Source organism: Antechinus flavipes, chromosome 3 (genome assembly GCF_016432865.1).
Source record: "Antechinus flavipes isolate AdamAnt ecotype Samford, QLD, Australia chromosome 3, AdamAnt_v2, whole genome shotgun sequence".
Lineage (NCBI taxonomy): Eukaryota > Metazoa > Chordata > Mammalia > Dasyuromorphia > Dasyuridae > Antechinus > Antechinus flavipes.
In genome coordinates this window covers 530,942,499-530,960,368 of record NC_067400.1, presented here as the reverse complement: position 1 = coordinate 530,960,368, position 17,870 = coordinate 530,942,499, and positions in this window count along the sequence as shown.

Sequence of the window (17,870 nt, the reverse complement as noted above, 5' to 3'; positions counted from 1 at the left end):
TGGCTCCAAGAGGAGAAAGTGAGGTTGGTGACTTTGCACAGCCCTCCCTCACTTAAATCCAATTCACTTGCATATCATTCATTTGTGTCACTTCCCTGATGTCATGGTCCTCTTCAAAAATGCAGAATAAATACCACCAACACACTCTCTCTGTCCCACTGACCTATTCGCAAAGATCACGTGTTTTTGACTTGAGGGAATTGCCTCTAGAAAGTATGTGAGGAGATATAATATAAAACAAGACTGCACTAGGAGCCAGACTATGAAGATCTACAAGTGATCTTGTATTTTTCCTACAGGCAATGTAGAATCATTGAAGATTTCTAAGAGGGGCAGGTGACATAGTTAGATCTATGTTTTAGGAATAGCAATTTTGCAACTGTGTGGAGGATGACTAGGAAGGATGAGAAAAGGTTGTTGATGTAAATCACCAAAAGATGTTTATCAAAATTTTTCAGTTATTTGATAATACCTGAGCTTTCTTGTTTCCCCTCTTCTTTTTGAACTGAGTATATATCATCTTGAATGAGCCAATTATACTTCATAAATCCTTCAAGGATTATATGTTCCAAGTTCGTCTTCCTTTGAAATTCCAAAAGAGATGATATCTTCTCAGTGAACGCTTTGTTGTCCTAGTATTAGCTATTTTGATTTACCAATTCTAATCATTCAATCAATCCATCTGTTGCATTTGTAAAATAATTTTTAAGCAAGATGTTTTTTTCAAAGATTGGACTAGCTGAGAGGGGAGAATCAGTGATAGACCAATTAATGGAACTAGACTTGTTGCAAAGTATTCCAATAACTTGGATCATGTATTGTGAAAGAAAACTAAATGGAGAAGGGAAAACAGAGATTTTCAAGACATTTAGAAAATGCATACAAATTTCTGAGACAAAAGCTTCCCTTGACTGATATGTATTTAATTATAGAGAAATATAGGTGATATAAGGACATAGTGTGGAGAATATGACAGTCTGCCCAAAATTCTAACTGGAATTCAATTCAATAAACATTTATTAAGGGCCTACTATGTTCAAGATGCTATACAAGGTAAAGAGGATGCAAAATTAAAAAAAAATTCCTTGTTTGAAAGCATCTTAAATTCTACTTGAAAAAAATAGTATGTATACAGGCAAGTCAACTCATTTCCAGCCCTATCCCATATAAAATCTGGAGTCCTTAATCAAAAATTTCAAAAAAAAAAAGGGGGGGTTATAATTCCCCCTTCTTCCCCTTTCCCAAAATATCATTTAATTTTGGTTAATTACCATGTATCCAGAGCTATCGTTAGTCTGTGAACTTTCTGAATTGTCTTTCTTTAGAGCTGGTTCATGAGTGAAGAGACTAACAAGCTATTTCTCATAATCCTGGCAAAAGAGAGAGGTTACCTCTCTGCCATTTCTGCTTTGGAGGCCAAGAGCTTCGGGAGAGGATAATTGGATAAAATCTCTAGATTGAGACACCCTCTCTCCCCACCCACCCTGACATTCTTTCCCTCTTTGACTTTATCATTCAGACTTCCAGGAAAGATTCACTCATGTCCAACTCTTTATGACCTTATTTGGTATTTTCTTGGCAGAGACATTGGAATGGTGTGCTATTTCTTTTTCCAGCTCATTTTACAGATGAAGTTAACTGAGGCAAACAGGGTTAAGTGACTTGACCAAACTTACACAGCTAGTTAGTGGCAGAGGCCAGAGTTAAACTCAGTTCTTCCTGACTCCAGGCCTAGCATTCTATCCACACTGATACTAACATTAAAATCATAGTTCTGGACAATTGTCATCCCTAAAAAGAAAAAAAATAGGGACAGCTAGATGGCTCAGTGGATAGAGCACCAGCCCTGAAATCAGGAAGACCTGAGTTCAAATATGATTTCAGACACTTAATACATCCTAGCTATTTGATCTTGGGCAAATTATTTAACGTCAATTGCCTCAGCAAAAAAAGAAAGAAAAAAAATAGAATGACACTGTAAAACATTCATTCTTACATTTTATTACTCTTGGTTTTTTGTACACTGTAGCCCAGAAACATATTCCTAAAACAGATGATTTCTTGGTTTTTATTATCTCTAGTCAGTGACATGAATGTCACATCTCTTGTATAATTAACACATGAAAATCTATATTTCCCTTGATTAAATTGAGATGTTTTACCTTTTACCATCCCTGATAGAAAACTAGTCTGTCTTATATGTTATAAATCCCAAGTATGGTCACTGTCTAGATAGACTCTGCATAGGTCTTGCATGTCAGAGGGCTTCCTTTATAATCTCTGAATCTGAAAAGAGAGAAATAAAGGAGATATCAGAAGAAAAAAGATACAAATAAAAGTACAATAAAGTCATCAAAAGGCATTATAGACTTTTGCAAGTGCCTTGAGGGGTCATCTTGTCCAGTCCCCTACATAAATAATGCATCCTTTCAGCATTCTCTCTTGTGGTTTCTTTTCTATTGGAAGACTTCAAAGCAGAATGGATTGTTTATGGGATTTATAGCTTGAAGGTCCTTAGGGGTCATTTAGTACAACCCTTTTATTTACAGATGATGAAATGGAATTTCTTTTTGGTAGAGAGATCCCTTTCATCTTTCCCATTAAATAACATTTGTAGGGACTTGTAGTCATTTTAGTAAGATCACTAGGTCAAGCAGCATAATCAGTTTTGTTGCTTTCCTTCTATATTTCCATGTTGCTTTCCATAAATATTATGCTAATTCACAGCAGTGATACCTGATTCCTGAGAGAGAGAGAGAGAGAGAGAGAGAGAGAGAGAGAGGCTCCTACTTTGAATATTCTTTTTTTTAAGCTATTTTTTTCCATTTGATATAGGTGGAACCTTAAGGTCAGCATTCCCTAAATCAAACACAATTGGGTATGATTTAATTTCTTAGATTTTCCTGGATCTTAGAAATTGTGTGTGCAAGTTGTTTGGTTTATTTGTTTTTGTTTATAAGGTTTATTTGGAGTGGTATGAAAGTAGTTAAAGGAGAAAGAGGTGCTAGACATGAAGAAGGAGATATGAAAAGAAATTAATGTAAAAATACTGAAAAATGCTTAATGAAAAGCAAGAGCCCTCAAATATGTTTATCATTCCATTATGATTTCCCTGGACATATTTTCAGCCATTTAATGCATAACAAGTCATACCTATCTTCCTCAGGCTCTTCAGTCTCATATAAAACACAGATTTTTTTACATTGTTGCTTACAATTAGTGCTTTGCCAAAATGTGACACAGTGAGAACATATGGGATTCAACCCTGAAGAGCTGCATGAGTTTAGGAGGTCTGAAATTTTTATGTATTTTTAGATTAACATGAGCAGTTTATCCAGCACCTGACCTTAAAATCTAGTAATCTGGGTCAAATCTACTTTATCTTTTAGGATTATGTGTCCTTGTATATAAAATGACAGAATTTGCATAGATAATTTTGAAGAAAAGGGGGGAAAGGGAAGAGAGGGAGAGAGAGAGACAAAAAGACATGGACAGAGTGATAGAGAACAAGATAGACAAAAGTGGTTAGTACACTGGACCTGAAGTTAGAATGACCTAAAGACAATTCTAAAGGACTTGTGATGAAAAATGCTATCCAGCTCTAGAATCAATGGAGTCTGAATGCAGATTAAAGCATGCTATTTTCCACTTTCTTTATTTGAGGGGGAGGTTTTTTTTTTTTTTTTTTGCTCTGGTTTTTCTTTGTGGGTTTAAAAAAAATGACCAATATGGAATATGTCACATGCCTGAATATATTGCACACTTGAATATGTATAATATAAATTGTTTGACATCTCAGAGAGGGAGGAAAAGAATTTGGAATTCAATTTTTTTAAATGCAAAAAAATGCTTTTACAGGTAATTGGAAAAATATAATAAAAAGGAAGAAAGAAATAAAGACAGGGAAAAAAGAAACAAAAAAAAAGAAAGAAAAACAAGACCTGAATTCAAATCCTACCTCAGAAACTAATTGTTTATGTGATCCTAGATAAGTAATATAATTTCTGTTACCCAGTCTTCTCACCTATAAAATAGTGATAATTATACCAATCTCCCAAGGTTTCTGTGAGAATCAAATGAGATGAAATTTGTAGGATGCTTTTCAAACTTTAAAGGATTATACAAATGTATTATTTTGTTATTACTGTCATTATTAAAAAAGATAAAACATCAAAAACAGCATTACCAATCTTATTCTCTTCAGAAGGAAAGATGCTCTCAGTAGGACTATGGAATGGGAAAAAAACGCTCTACCCTTTCTTTATGTGAACATATTTCCCTATGTGGATTTATGACAAACTAGCCTCTGGAGCATGGATCAGCAACTTTTAAGACTGTAATGATCATTTCTTGGAAATTCATTCATTTTTTTTTCATGAAATAAACATATTAAGCATCTACTATGTTCTTGGGCATGTTTGTATTGTTAATAAAGTTTGAACTTGGAATAAGGAAAATCAGTCATTGGTCAAGTCATTTCTCTCTGAACCTTAAAAAAATTTAAGATGTATCCTAAGTAATACATAGTTTATGATTGGCAATTTTTTAGCATACTGTTGGCTGAATTCATGTGGCTTCCATTTCTGTAAATTTCTACAGATAAATCTGAATTATTTAACCATTTTTAATACTTTTTTGTTGGCATATGTTTGTTTGAGTTCATGGAGATGTTTCCCATGAAGGACATTTTAATTCCTATCTTGGATCTTTGCCCACCTAACAGGCTCCATATGGAGGAAAAGTATTTTCAGTTTCATGAGGCATTTCCAATGGTATGTGCCTGTTATCATCCCTAAGTATTGCTTTGCTAAGTGATGCCTGCTAATTCTATAAGTATTTCTATTTTTTACTTGTTTGTCATGTAACCCTAAATTGTCTTTTAATGTTCTTTTTCCTTTTCATTGAAGAAGTGTTACTCTTTCTATAACTGGGCTTACAGTTATAGATTTGTCTATTAGGTTATATTATGTGATATCATCATCATCATTTTATTATTATTAGTCCCAAATCTACTGACTTTGAGTCTAGTATTCATCCTCCATTCCATGTCTTTTCATTTGATTTCTATGGTTATTCTGAGGTTTTGATGTAAGTTGCTTATTATTTACCTATGGAGTTCAAGTTGAAGAAAACTATGAAATGAAGGTAATCCTAATTAATAGATATGCCATTTAACAACTGTGGTAATAAGTAGTCATAATCATCTTTGACTGCAGGGAAATGAGAATTCAGATTTTGGATGAAAGTCAACAAGTGTATTCTTTCATATGATTTGGATCCTGGAGCTGTTCTATGTGAATCAGACAAAGCAAAGGAGAAAAAAAGTTCACTTCCAATTAAAGAAAGCTCATTCCTCCAGCCATCCTCCCTCCTCAATATCATTCACTCTGTTCTCAGCATTTATAAATGATAGAAGATTTATAATATACTGTTTCTATCACTTTGAGAATCTGGCTCATATTTCACAGATACCAAAGATGAATTATTCCCAGATTGACAGCATGAATAATGGATCCCAAAGATTGGGAATTCTATTCAATTAAGGAAGAAAGTCAGGGGGAAGAGAAAGGATTTCACTCAAGCTCTCCATCAGATGATCTCAGTTCTAGCATGTTGGATATTGATAGCAAAGAAAAAGAAAAAATTAAGGCAATTGAGATGATGCTTGATGGATCTGAATAGCAACAATAGCAACAAATAATAACTCACATTTATATAGCATGTTAAGGGATACAAAGTGTTTTCTTCATAACAGCTCTGTAAAGTAAGTGAAATAATACTAAACCCATTTTATCATTGAAGATTATGAAATTTATAAAATAATATGAATTAATCATTGAACAGGATTGGTTAATGGCAAACTTAGTGTTCTTTCTATTAGATTGTAATCTCCTTGAGGGCAGAGTGGTTTTTGCCTCTTTTTTATATTCCAACACTTAGCACAGTACCTGTGACATAATAGCTGTTCAATAAATATTTATTGACTAACCCACTTTCTACAATGTCAGACTATTGAGTTCACAGAAGCAATATACACATCTAATTCTATACCAAGATAAGGCCAAGATTCTTGGTTAAATTGTATTTTTTTAACATGTCTTAATAATTGATTTGGTCACTCTTAATGTCATTTTGCTTCTCAGTGCTTCAATTCCCTTACTTCAAAGATTTAAAAACTTAGTAATGTGGGATAACAGAAAGAATATTCGATTATGAACTTCCACCCTGAAATATTCCTCCACCAGGCTAAACCACTTTTGCCTTTCATTGGTGAGTTCCTCTTGGTGCCTCTATTTTGAGGAAAAGCCTAAATCAGCCATCCTTCTTTCCCTTCTCAACTCTACTCACTTTCTGAAATTTTGAAACTGTATTTTTACTTGGTTTTGGGGTATTAGGAAAGATGGAAAGAGACTAAAACACACTTTGTTCCAGATATCCATGCTAGGCGGACGTCCAAGGAAAGCAATGATATAGGAAAAGCTTAAGATATTTATAACACTTAATATAGTGTGTAGATACTAAATTCTTGTTGACATGATTAGTAGCACTTTTTGTAGTAGTAAAGAACTGGAAACAAGGTAGATTTTTGTTACTTGGGATATTGCTACATGGATCATGGTACATGAAAGTTACGGAATGTCATTGCTGTGATCAGTCATGTCCAACTCTTAGTGACCCCATTTGGGGTTAACAAAGATAACTAGATTCTGATAAAGATCTCATTTCTAAAATATATAGAGAATTGACTCGAATTTATAAGACTACAAGCCATTCCTTATATCCCAAAGAGATTTTAAAGAAGGGAAAAGGACCTGTATGTGCCAGAATGTTTGTGGTAGCCCTGTTTGGTAGTGGCCAGAAACTGGAGACTGAGTGGATGTGCATCAATTGGAGAATGGCTGAATAAATTGTGGTATATGAATATTATGGAATATTATTGTTCGGTAAGAAATGACCAGCAAGATGATTTCAGAAAGGCCTGGAGAGACTTACATGAACTGATGCTGAGTAAAATGAGCAGTACCAGGAGATCATTATATACCTCAACAATGATACTAAATGATGATCAATTCTGATGGATGTGTCCATCGTCAACAATGAGATGAACCATATCAGTTCCAATAGAGAAGTAATGAATTGAACAAGCTACATCCAGTGAAAGAACTCTGGGAAATGATTATGAACCACGACATAGAATTCCCAATCCCTCTATTTTTGTCCACCTGCATTTTTTATTTCCTTCACAGGCTAATCGTACAATATTTCAAAGTTCAATTCTTTTTGTACAGCAAAATAAGCGTATGGATATATATATACATATATTGTATTTAACTTATACTTTAACATATTTAACATGTATTGGTCAACCTGCCATCTGGGGGAAGGGGTGGGGGGAAAAGAGGGGAAAAGTTGGAATAAAAGGTTTTGCGACTGTCAATGCTGAAAAATCACCCATGCCTATATCTTATAAATAAAGAGCTATTAAAAAAAAAAAAAGACTACAAGCCATTCCCAGTTGATAAGTGGCCAAAGGATACGAGCAGACAATGTTCAGATAAAGAAATTAAATCTATTTCTAGTCATATGAAAAAATGCTCTAAATCACTATTAATTGGAGAAATGCAAATTAAGACAACTCTTAACTCAAGTATTACTATAAACCTCTCAGATTGGTTAAGAAGACAGAAAAAGATAATGATAAATGTTGGAGGGGATGTGGGAAAACCGGGACATTAATAGATTATTAATGGAGTTGTGAACTGACCAACCATTCTGGAAAGCAAATTGGAACTATCCTCAAAGAGCTATCAAACTGTGCATACCCTTTGATCCAGCAGTTTCTCTACTGGGTCTGTATCCCAAAGAGAACATAAAAAAGGAAAGGGATCCACATGTGCAAAAATGTTTGTAGCTTCCCTATTTGTAGTAGCAAGAAACTGGAAACAAGGAAAATGGGATGACCATTATTTGAAGAATGGCTGAATAAGTTGTGGTATATGAATGTAATAGAATATTATGGTTCTATAAGAAATAATCAGCAAGATGATTTCAGAAAGGCCTGGAGACACTTACATGAACTGATGCTAAATGAAGTAAGAACCAAGAGAATATTGTACACAGCAATACCAAGATGATGTGATTATCAAGCATGATAAACTTGACTCTTTTCAACAATGAGATGATTCAAGTCAAATCCAATAGACTTGTGATGGAGAGAACCATCTATATCGGGAAAGATCCACTGAATGTGGATCACAACATAGTATTTTTACCTTTTCTTGTTATTTGCTTGCCTTTTTTCCTTTATTGATCTAATTTTTCTTGTACAGCATGATAAATGTGGAAATATGTTTAGAAGAGTTGCACATATTTAACATATATTGGATTGTTGCTACCTAGAGGAGAGGAATGGGGGAGGGAGAAAAATATGGAACACAAAGTTTTTGAAAGGGTGAATGTTGAAAACTATCTTTGCATATATTTAAAAAATAAAAAGCTATTATGGAATAAAAAACCACAAAGATAATAGAGCAGTTTGCCATTTTCTTTTCCAATTCATTTTACAGATAAGAAAACTGAGGCAAGAGGTTAAGTAATTTCTCAAAGGTCACATAGCTAGTAAGTGTCTCAGGTTGAATTTGAATTCAGGTCTTCCTGATTTCAGGAACAATGTTCCATCCACTGTACCACCTAAGCATTTTAAAAAGAAGACAAATGAAATATATGCATTCTTTGAAAAGGTGGGGAACCACTGATGTGGAACCTGGTATACTGATATTAGAATTTTTCAACATGTTAATGCATTTCGCTGAACTTTTCTTCCTCTTTTTTATTTTTTTATGGCTCATAGGAAAAAAGAGAGTGGATGTTGGAACACAGTAAGAAACATGAGCAATATAAAAGAAAGAGCAATAAAAAGGTAACAAAAAAAAAAAAACAAAAGAGATACTTACCAAATAGGATCATGGTATGTAAATTTAAAACAATATTCCTGAACTATAGGAAATGATTAAGGAGTAGATCAAAAGAAACCTGGGAAAACCTATTTGAACTGATATAAAGAAACTTTCAAAGCTTATCTCTGGTGTGCATTCCAAGTTGGTTTCTTCTGCCTTTGCATCAATAACTATTGCTACAACTAATAGAAAGTTAGGTATGTTTACATCCAAAGAAACTCATGTACATAGTCTTTATTAAACAAACATTTTAATAATTTGCTGTTATTCATCTAATTCTGGGCTACTTCTACTTCCACTACCCAGGCTGTGAAGCAAAAAACTCACCCAACAAGAATCATCTAAAAAAGAGTAGGATTAAGATTGATGGCAAAGGTTCAAAGATAAGACTTAGAGAGAGAAATAAATATTTATTCAACAGTGTCAGGCACTGTTGTAGGCACTGAGGATGCAAATACAATGAATGAAATAATATTTACTGGAAAGGAGCTTATATTCTAGTAAAGATGACAAGGCCATTTCTAAGTATATACAGAATAAGTACAAATAATTGAATAAAAAGCAGAGCCTCTGGGTGACACCATGGATCTGGAGTCAGAACACTCAATTTCCTGAATTCAAATCTGATCTCAGACATTTATTAGTTGTATGACCCTGAGCAAGTCATTTACCCTGTTTGCCTCAGTTTCCTCATCTATAAAATGAGCTGGAGAAAGTAATGATAAATCTTTCCCATGTGTCTACCAAGAAAATCCTAAATGAGGATCACAAAGAGTCAGACATGAGTGAACAACTACCAAAAAACCCAAAGTGCTTTAAAAGAGAGACCTATAGCAGTTTAGGGGATTAAATCTTCCATGTAACGGTCCTTCATCTATTTGAAGAAAATCATCATGCACTCACTCCCTAAGTCTTTTCTTCTCTAAACTAAATAGTCCTATTTCTTCAACCAATATTCATATGACATAAACTCTAGTCCTTCACTTGACTTCACTGAAAAACAACTCAATATAATAAAAGCACCTGATTGTTACATATATTTGCATATATATAGTGACATGTGAACACATACATATATTTGTTGAATTATTAAATTTGATTCTTTGAATTTGAGTCAGAGCAGGGAATTGGTGTGCAGTTTACACCAAAACACCTTTAGAATCTCTTTCACCTAAACTTACCTGTCTTTATTCAAGTTGCTATCACCTAGTGACAGCTATTTGAATCAACATGAATAGGTGTAGATTTGTTACATTGCCTACTATTGTTTAGGAATTTGATCCCAACTGCTAATGGAAATTATTACAGAGAGTGTTCACTGTCACTTCATTGAGAAAAACATAGACATATTTTAGATCTGAGAACTAATAATAAATAAACATTTATTAAGTGACTACTATGTACCTGGAACTGTGCCTAAGCTCTGGGGACACAAAAAGAGGGAAAAGACAATCCTTGCCTTCAAGGAACTTAAAATCTAATTGGAGAGTCAACATATAAACAAATATATACAAAGCAAGTTATATACAAAATCAACAGGAAATAATTAAAAGAAAGAAGGCACTGGAATAAAGAGGAGTTGAGGAAGGCATCCTATAGAAGGTGAGACTTTGTGCTCTAAATCACTATTAATTAAAAAAAATGCAAAGATAACTTTGAGGTACCACTACACAACTTTCAAATTGGCTAAGATGACAGGAAAAGATAATGATAAACGTTTAAAGGGATGTGGGAAAACAGGGACACTGATATATTGTTGGAGTTGTGAACTGATCCAACTACCCTGAAGAGCAATTTGGAACTATGCCCAAAGAGTTATCAAACTGTGCATTCCTTTGATCCAGCAGTGTCTCTGCTGGGTCTATATCCCAAAGAGATAATAAAAAAGGGAAAAGGACCTACTTGTGCAAAAATGTTTCTAGCAGCACTTTTTATAGTGGCAAAGAACTGGAAACTGAGTGGATGCCCATCAGTTGGGGAATGGCTGAATAAGTTATTATTAAGTTAATATTATTGTTCTCTAAAAAATGATCAGGAGAATGATTTCAGAGAAGTCTGGAGAGACTTATATGAACTGATGCTAAGTGAAATGAGTAAAACCAAAAGATCATCGTACATAGCAACAGCAAGATAATGCAATGATCAATTCTGATAGATGTGGCTCTTTTTAACAATGTAATGCTTCAGGCCAATTCCAATAGACTTGTGATGGAGAGTCATCTCCATGCACAAAGAGAATTGTAGTGACTGAAGGTAGATCACAACTTAGTATTTTCATCTTTTTTGTTGTTGTTTGTTAGGCTTTTTGTTTTCTTTCTCATTTTTTTCTCCTTTTTGATCTGATTTTCCTTGTGCTGCCTGATAAATGCAGAAATGTGCATGGAAGAATTACACATGTTTAACATATATTGGATTACTTACTCTCTAGGGGAGGGAGTAGATGAAGGGAGGGAGAAAAAATTAGGAACACAAGGTTTTGCAAGGGTGAATTTGAAAATTATCTTTACTATATTTTGAAAATAAAAAAAGCTATTTTAAAAAGGTGAGGTTTTAGTTGAGATTTAAAGGAAACCAAGAAAATCAATAATGAAGGTTGAGTGATGAAGCATCACTAATTGAGAACAAATTGCTATATAACAGATGTTTATAGACCTCTGCATTAGACCTATGAAAGGAAATCAATTACAAAATGAGTCTTTTTCCCGTTCAGGGAAATTCAAAGAGTCTTGAAACATTAGAGCATACTTTGATTTCTGAGAGATGACTCCTGTGTATCAGCATAGACCCCAGGGACCAAATACTACCATCACCTCAAGATAACAGTCATGAAAAGGTTCTGGTTCATCCAAAAAATGAATACCGTCAAAGGAGCAATGATAGAAAGCAAAAGTTCCTGAACTTCAAATATCTTGGCTCGGAATATCTGGACTTAAGAGATAGCAGTAGTTGTCTACTCTATCAGTAACCCCAGGGAGAAATAATGCAGCCAAGAGGTAGGAGTTCCTGAACTTCAATCTTCTAAAGAAGTGTCTAAAGTACTTACAGTCAAGGATCAAGCATGTGTCCCAGAAGTACAGAAATGCCAGACTATTATAACAGGACACAGAGGAGCAAAAAAACCCTAGATTTTGTTTTATGCCACTGAAGTGTTTATTCATGTGGTAGAAGCCAGTAGGAAGGGAATTCTTTCTCTAACAATTCTATATTCATTTTTCTTACATTGAAAACCCAAGTTCTTTAGGGAAAAGCAAGAATTCAGCAGCGAGGTTGCCTCTCTAGAAAGCCCAAAGTATGTTTCTTTATTAAAGTCTAAGCCTTGGAATAATTCTACAAAGCTTATGTTTTATAACCCAGAGGAAAGGTGGAATTCACTGAAAAAAGTGAATTACACTGTTTAAGAATTACTGTAAAACCTATTTTTCTTTCTATATTTTATCTTTAGAGTAAAATAAGGCTTTGGTCCCATATCCAATATACATTGTTACTTTGAATTCTTGCCTAGGAGTTGGGCAAATTTTTCCTATATCTCTGGAGATAAGGACACAAGCTATAATCAGAGGAAATTTTCTTTTTGTTGTTCAGTCTTTTCAGTAGTATCTGACACTTTGTGACTCTGCTGGGGTTTTCTTGTTAAAGGTAATGGAATGTTCAACATCTCTTCCACCAGCTCAATTTACAGATGAGAAAATTGAAGCAAACAGGATTAAGTGACTTGCCCAGGATCACACAGATAGTAAGTGTCTGAGGTCAGATTTGAACTGGTGAAGATGAATCTTCCTGACTCCATTCTATCTAACACATCACCTGGTTGCTTGAGGAAACTCTGGATAAGGAAAAAACAAACTAAAGAATTACAATAATTGACATTGCTCCAAAACTACATGTCTTTGTTTTATTTTAGCCCCCACCCACTGTGTTCTTCCTAGAGTATAATTTAAACTCAGACCTTTACAACCAATTTATAGCATTTAGAACTGGAAAATTAGATGAAAGTAGGACTAAAATTGATGGCAATAAGTTCTTTCTTGGAAACATGGCCCTGGCTTTTAGGAACATCAGCATGCTGCCCCTCCAATTTGTATAAAAGAATCCTTCCTCATGCAACTAAGGAATACCTAAGATGCAAGAGTCAGAACTCTTCCCCCAAGATTTAAGGCTTTGGTCCATATTAAAATGTATTGTGAAACCTTACACTTAATTTGGGAAGGAAAAAAAATCAGCCTCAATAGTTCTCCATGGGGCAGCCATGGCTAGCTAAGCAGTTCATCTAAGAAAAAGCTGAAGTTGTATGGGACAGCAAAGTGTGATATGGCAGCCAAAAAATCTTAATGCAATCTCAAGCTGAATTTAGAAGCATACTATCTAGGACAAGAGGAGTAGTGGTGGTTGTATTAGTATTTGTAATGGTAGTAGTGGTTGCTATTGTTGTTGTTATTTTTGTTCAGTACTTTCAGTAGTGTCTGACTCTTTATGGCCCCATTTGGGGTTTTCTTAGGAAAGATGCTTGAGTGGTTTGCAATTTCCTTCTCCAGCTCATTTTACAAACAAGGAAACTGAGGCTAACAGGGTTAAGTGACTTACCCATGGTTGTACAACTAGTAAGTGTTTGAGTCTGGTGCTTTAGCCACTGTACCAGCTCCCAGACCGGAAGTAATAGTTCTGTTCTTTATTTGGTCAGTTCCCATGTAGCATTAAATTCAATTCAAGGTGATATAATTTAAGATCAGTGGAAGAAACTAATAAACAAGTGGCAAAAAAGAGGCAAATGATCTGATTATGTCACTCCCCTGCTTAATACATAGTAGTGGGTCCCTATTACTTCTAAGATAATATACAAATTTTTCTGGCATTTAAAACCCTTCACAAACTATCTGCATCTTATCTTTCCAGCCTTATTACAAATCACTCACCTTCATATGCTCTTGTTTCAACCAAACTGTCCTTGCTATTTTTCCCAGATGGCATGGGACCTACCCTACCTTGGGGCTTTTACTCTGTGCCCCCATGCTTGAAATGTTCATTCCACTAATCTATTCCATCTCATCCATCACTTCCTTCAAGTCTCAGTTCAAATAGTATCTCCAGCATAAAACCTTTCCTAATCCCAAAGTTCTTAGTACCTCTGCCCATAATTACCACCTATTTCCTTTCTTTTTTTTTTCATTTTTTAAAGAGGCAATTGGGATTAATTGTTCTAGATCACACAGCTAATAAGTGTCTGAAGTTGCATTTGAACTTAAGTCCTCCTAATTCCAGAACCAGGGCTCTATCCACTGTGCCACCTAACTGGTCCCCATCCATTTTCTTTCTATATATTTTGTTTCACCTTATACTTGTATAGATAGAACTAAGCCCTTAAAGGTTAGGAGTTTTCACTTCTGTATTTGTATCCTTAACATTTAGCCCAGTGCCTGACACATAGTAGGAGCTTCATAAAAACTTTTGATTGATTGAGTCAACAAACATTTTCTAGAAAGGTTAATTTGAACCAGTTTTTAAAGAGCTTTAAATGCCAAAGGGATGTTTGTCTTTGATTTCAAACACAATATAAAGTTTGTAGAATTTATTGAAAAAGGAAATAATATAGTCATATCTGAGTTTAGGAAGCTTTTTGGCAGCTGTGTAAAGGATGGATAAGAGTGGGAAGAAAAAAAGTAGGGAGACCAAGAGGAGAAGATTACAACAGACCAACCACAAAGAGTTGGACATTACTAAAAATGACTAAGCAACAACAATAACTCCAAAGGGCTGCATTACAATCATAGATTCACAGGCTAAGTGAGTCTGTGTTACGGGATTAGCAACAGGTCTGTCTTTGACAGCATATTTTGAGCCCTGTCTTATTTCTTAGGTATTCCTGCTTCTAAAACTGCAGGACTGTGACAGTTTGTTATTATTAATTAGTTATGTCCAATTCTTCATGATCTCTTTTGCCAGTATTTCCTGGCAGAGATACTGGAGTGATTTGTCCCTTCTGAGGCAAACAGTGGTAAATGACTTGCCCAGCATCACACCACTAGTAAAGTATCTACCATTAGACTTTAATTTAGAAAGATGAGTCTTCCTGACTCCAGACCCAATACTCTTTCCACTATGCTACCCATCTGCCATTAATATTACATATGAAAACTGAGGAACTGAGAGGTAAGTTATCACACAAGTGGTAGATAGCAGAAGAGATATTGGAACCAAGGTCTTCTGACTCAGAATCAAGTTTTCAAACCCCGTAAGCTATGCTGCTTTTTGATACTTTTTGTAAAATTGGCCATAGAATGTCAGAACTAGATTCCTACTAATGTTTCCTTAGAAATAGTAGGATTGTAGAATAATCAATTTAGAAAAATGAACTCAACAATCATTAATTTAACTTTTTTGATTTATGGGTGAAACCACTGAAAATCACAGCAAATATCTTAGAACCATAAATTAATATTTAGAAGGGATCTCAGAGGTCCTCTTGTCCCATTCCTTTATTTTATAAATGAGGAAGCTGATATCCAAGCAAAGTATCAACCATTAGCAAGCATGTGTTCACTACCTATTTTGTATCTAGCACTATGCTAGCCTCTGGGGGGATGGATATAAATACAAAGTTTAAAGTTCCCTATCTACAAGAAGTTTATATATGAATAGAGAGCTGTGTATACAGAATAAATTTTTTAAAATAGAAAAAAATAAATACAAAAAATCTGAGTATATATATATATATATATAATTTGGGAGGAAGGGAGGCCACCAGCTATTGGAGAATTAGGAAAGATTTCTTGCAGAAAAGGATGATGGATCTGAGCCTTGAAATAAGAAAAAATTCTGTGATGCAGAGCTGAGAAGAAAATGTGATATGGGAATGGAAGACAACCAGTGCAAAAGGATTAGACAGAGGATGAAGTGTATTTGAGGAAAAAGAGAAGTACACTTTGGCTGCATCACAGAGTACCAGATAGGGAATAATGTTCAATAAGGCTAAAAATACCATTTGGAACTAGGATGCAAAAGGTTTTAAAACAAAAGAGTAACTTTTTATTTTCTCTCATAAGCAACAGGGAACCATTTGAAGTAAATGTCTCTGCAATTAAGGAAAATCACTTTGGTAGCATATGTTGGATGGACTGGAGTCGGGAGAAACCTAAAGCAGGGAGACCAATAAGAAAGTTGTTTCAATAATGTAGGCAAGAGGTGATGAAAACTTGAACCAAAATGGTGACTGTGTGAGTAGAGAGAAGGACTTGGATATAAAATATGTTTGGAGGTAGAAATGGCAAGATTGGGCAACTGAATAGATCTGTGAAGTGAGGGAAAATAAAGACAAGAATAACATCAACCTAACCCTATAAGACTTAAAAAAAAAAAAAAAAGTGGTGTCTTTGACAGAAAAATAGGGAAGTTTGGAGGGGAAGGTTTGGGGATAAAGATAACAAGTTCAATTTTGGACATGTTGAGTTTGAGTTATCTCTGGGAAAGTCAATTTGAAATGGCCAATAGTCAATTGTGGGTATTGATCTATTGAAATATAAAGATCTGTGAATCATCTGCATAAAGATAATAGTTATATCCATGGGAGCTAATGAAGTTACTTAGAGAATGTGGAGAGAAGAGAGGAAGGCCTAAAACTACATATTTTAGTTTAGTTTAATTTACTGTAGTAAATTTAGTGTAATTTACTATAATTTGCTGTAGATGATTAGTCAGCAAAGGAACTTAAGGAAGTGGTGGGGAAGGTAGGAAAACTAGGAGGTAAGGATGGTTGTGTCAAATGTAGTAACTAGATTAGGAAAGATAAGGATACAGAAAAGACTATAAAATTTAAAAATCAAGAAATTGACAGCTCTAGAAAGAGCATTTTTAATTAGCAATGAACTGAAAATCAAATTACAAAGACCTGAGAAATTTATGAGAGGAGAAGAGAAGGCTGTAAGTATAAATAGCTTTTTAAGATATTTGGTTGAGAAAAGGTGGAGAGATTATAAGACTTTGATGGAATATATATGTATGTAAATATGTGTATATATATGTAGATATATGTGTATTCACACATACTAAATATCTATCTACATATTTATACACACACATATATGGAAAGAAAGAGGAGGAAAAGAGGAAGGGAGAGGGAAACAGCTTAAAAGGATGGTAGGAACTAGTCAAAGTACTTGTTTGAAGACACTAGAGAAAAAGCAAGAGGATAGGAGATGTAAAAGATTCAAGAGAATATGGCAGGAATGATTGAGGTTGTAGTCAGAGATAGAAGACAGAAAGCGAGTTAAGTATTCATGGAAGAGTTGGCTTTGGCAAAGAAAAAAAACCTTTTTAAATAGAAACTGGAGTAAACTAATAATAAATAGAGGATAATGGCAAGAGATTGAGATTAAGAAAGTGGGATAAGAGGAAACATATCAAATGTCATCTATTTCCTCATTAAAAAGTTAAAGTCCTTAGCTGAAAATAAGAAAGGAAGGGGAAATTGAGGGAACAATTTTTTTGATAGTTCTCTAGGTAGCAAAACATAGAATCATTAAGGGAGAAAAAGGATTGCCTTATTGCAGTGAGAGCCCACTTGAAGTTGGATAACATTTATTTATCATATACCCAGTCAGCACGAGTATATCAAATTAAATGACTTACTCAAGTTCACACAGGTAGTAAGCATCAGGTATGAAATTTGAACTTAGCTCTACTAACTACAAATTCAGTAGTCATCTAGACCCATCCCCTCTATTTATAGATGAGAAGTAACTTTTTCCAAAGTCACTCAGTGTGATTATTTGATTATTGCCACTTTCCAACTGCAAAACTTTAGGGGCAAGTCTTTTAGCCACTCCATACCTAAGTTTTTTCATTTGTAAAATGGGGCCAAGATTACTCTCCTCATAGAGTTGTAGTGAGGGAAAGCACTTTGTAACACCTAATACACTGCAT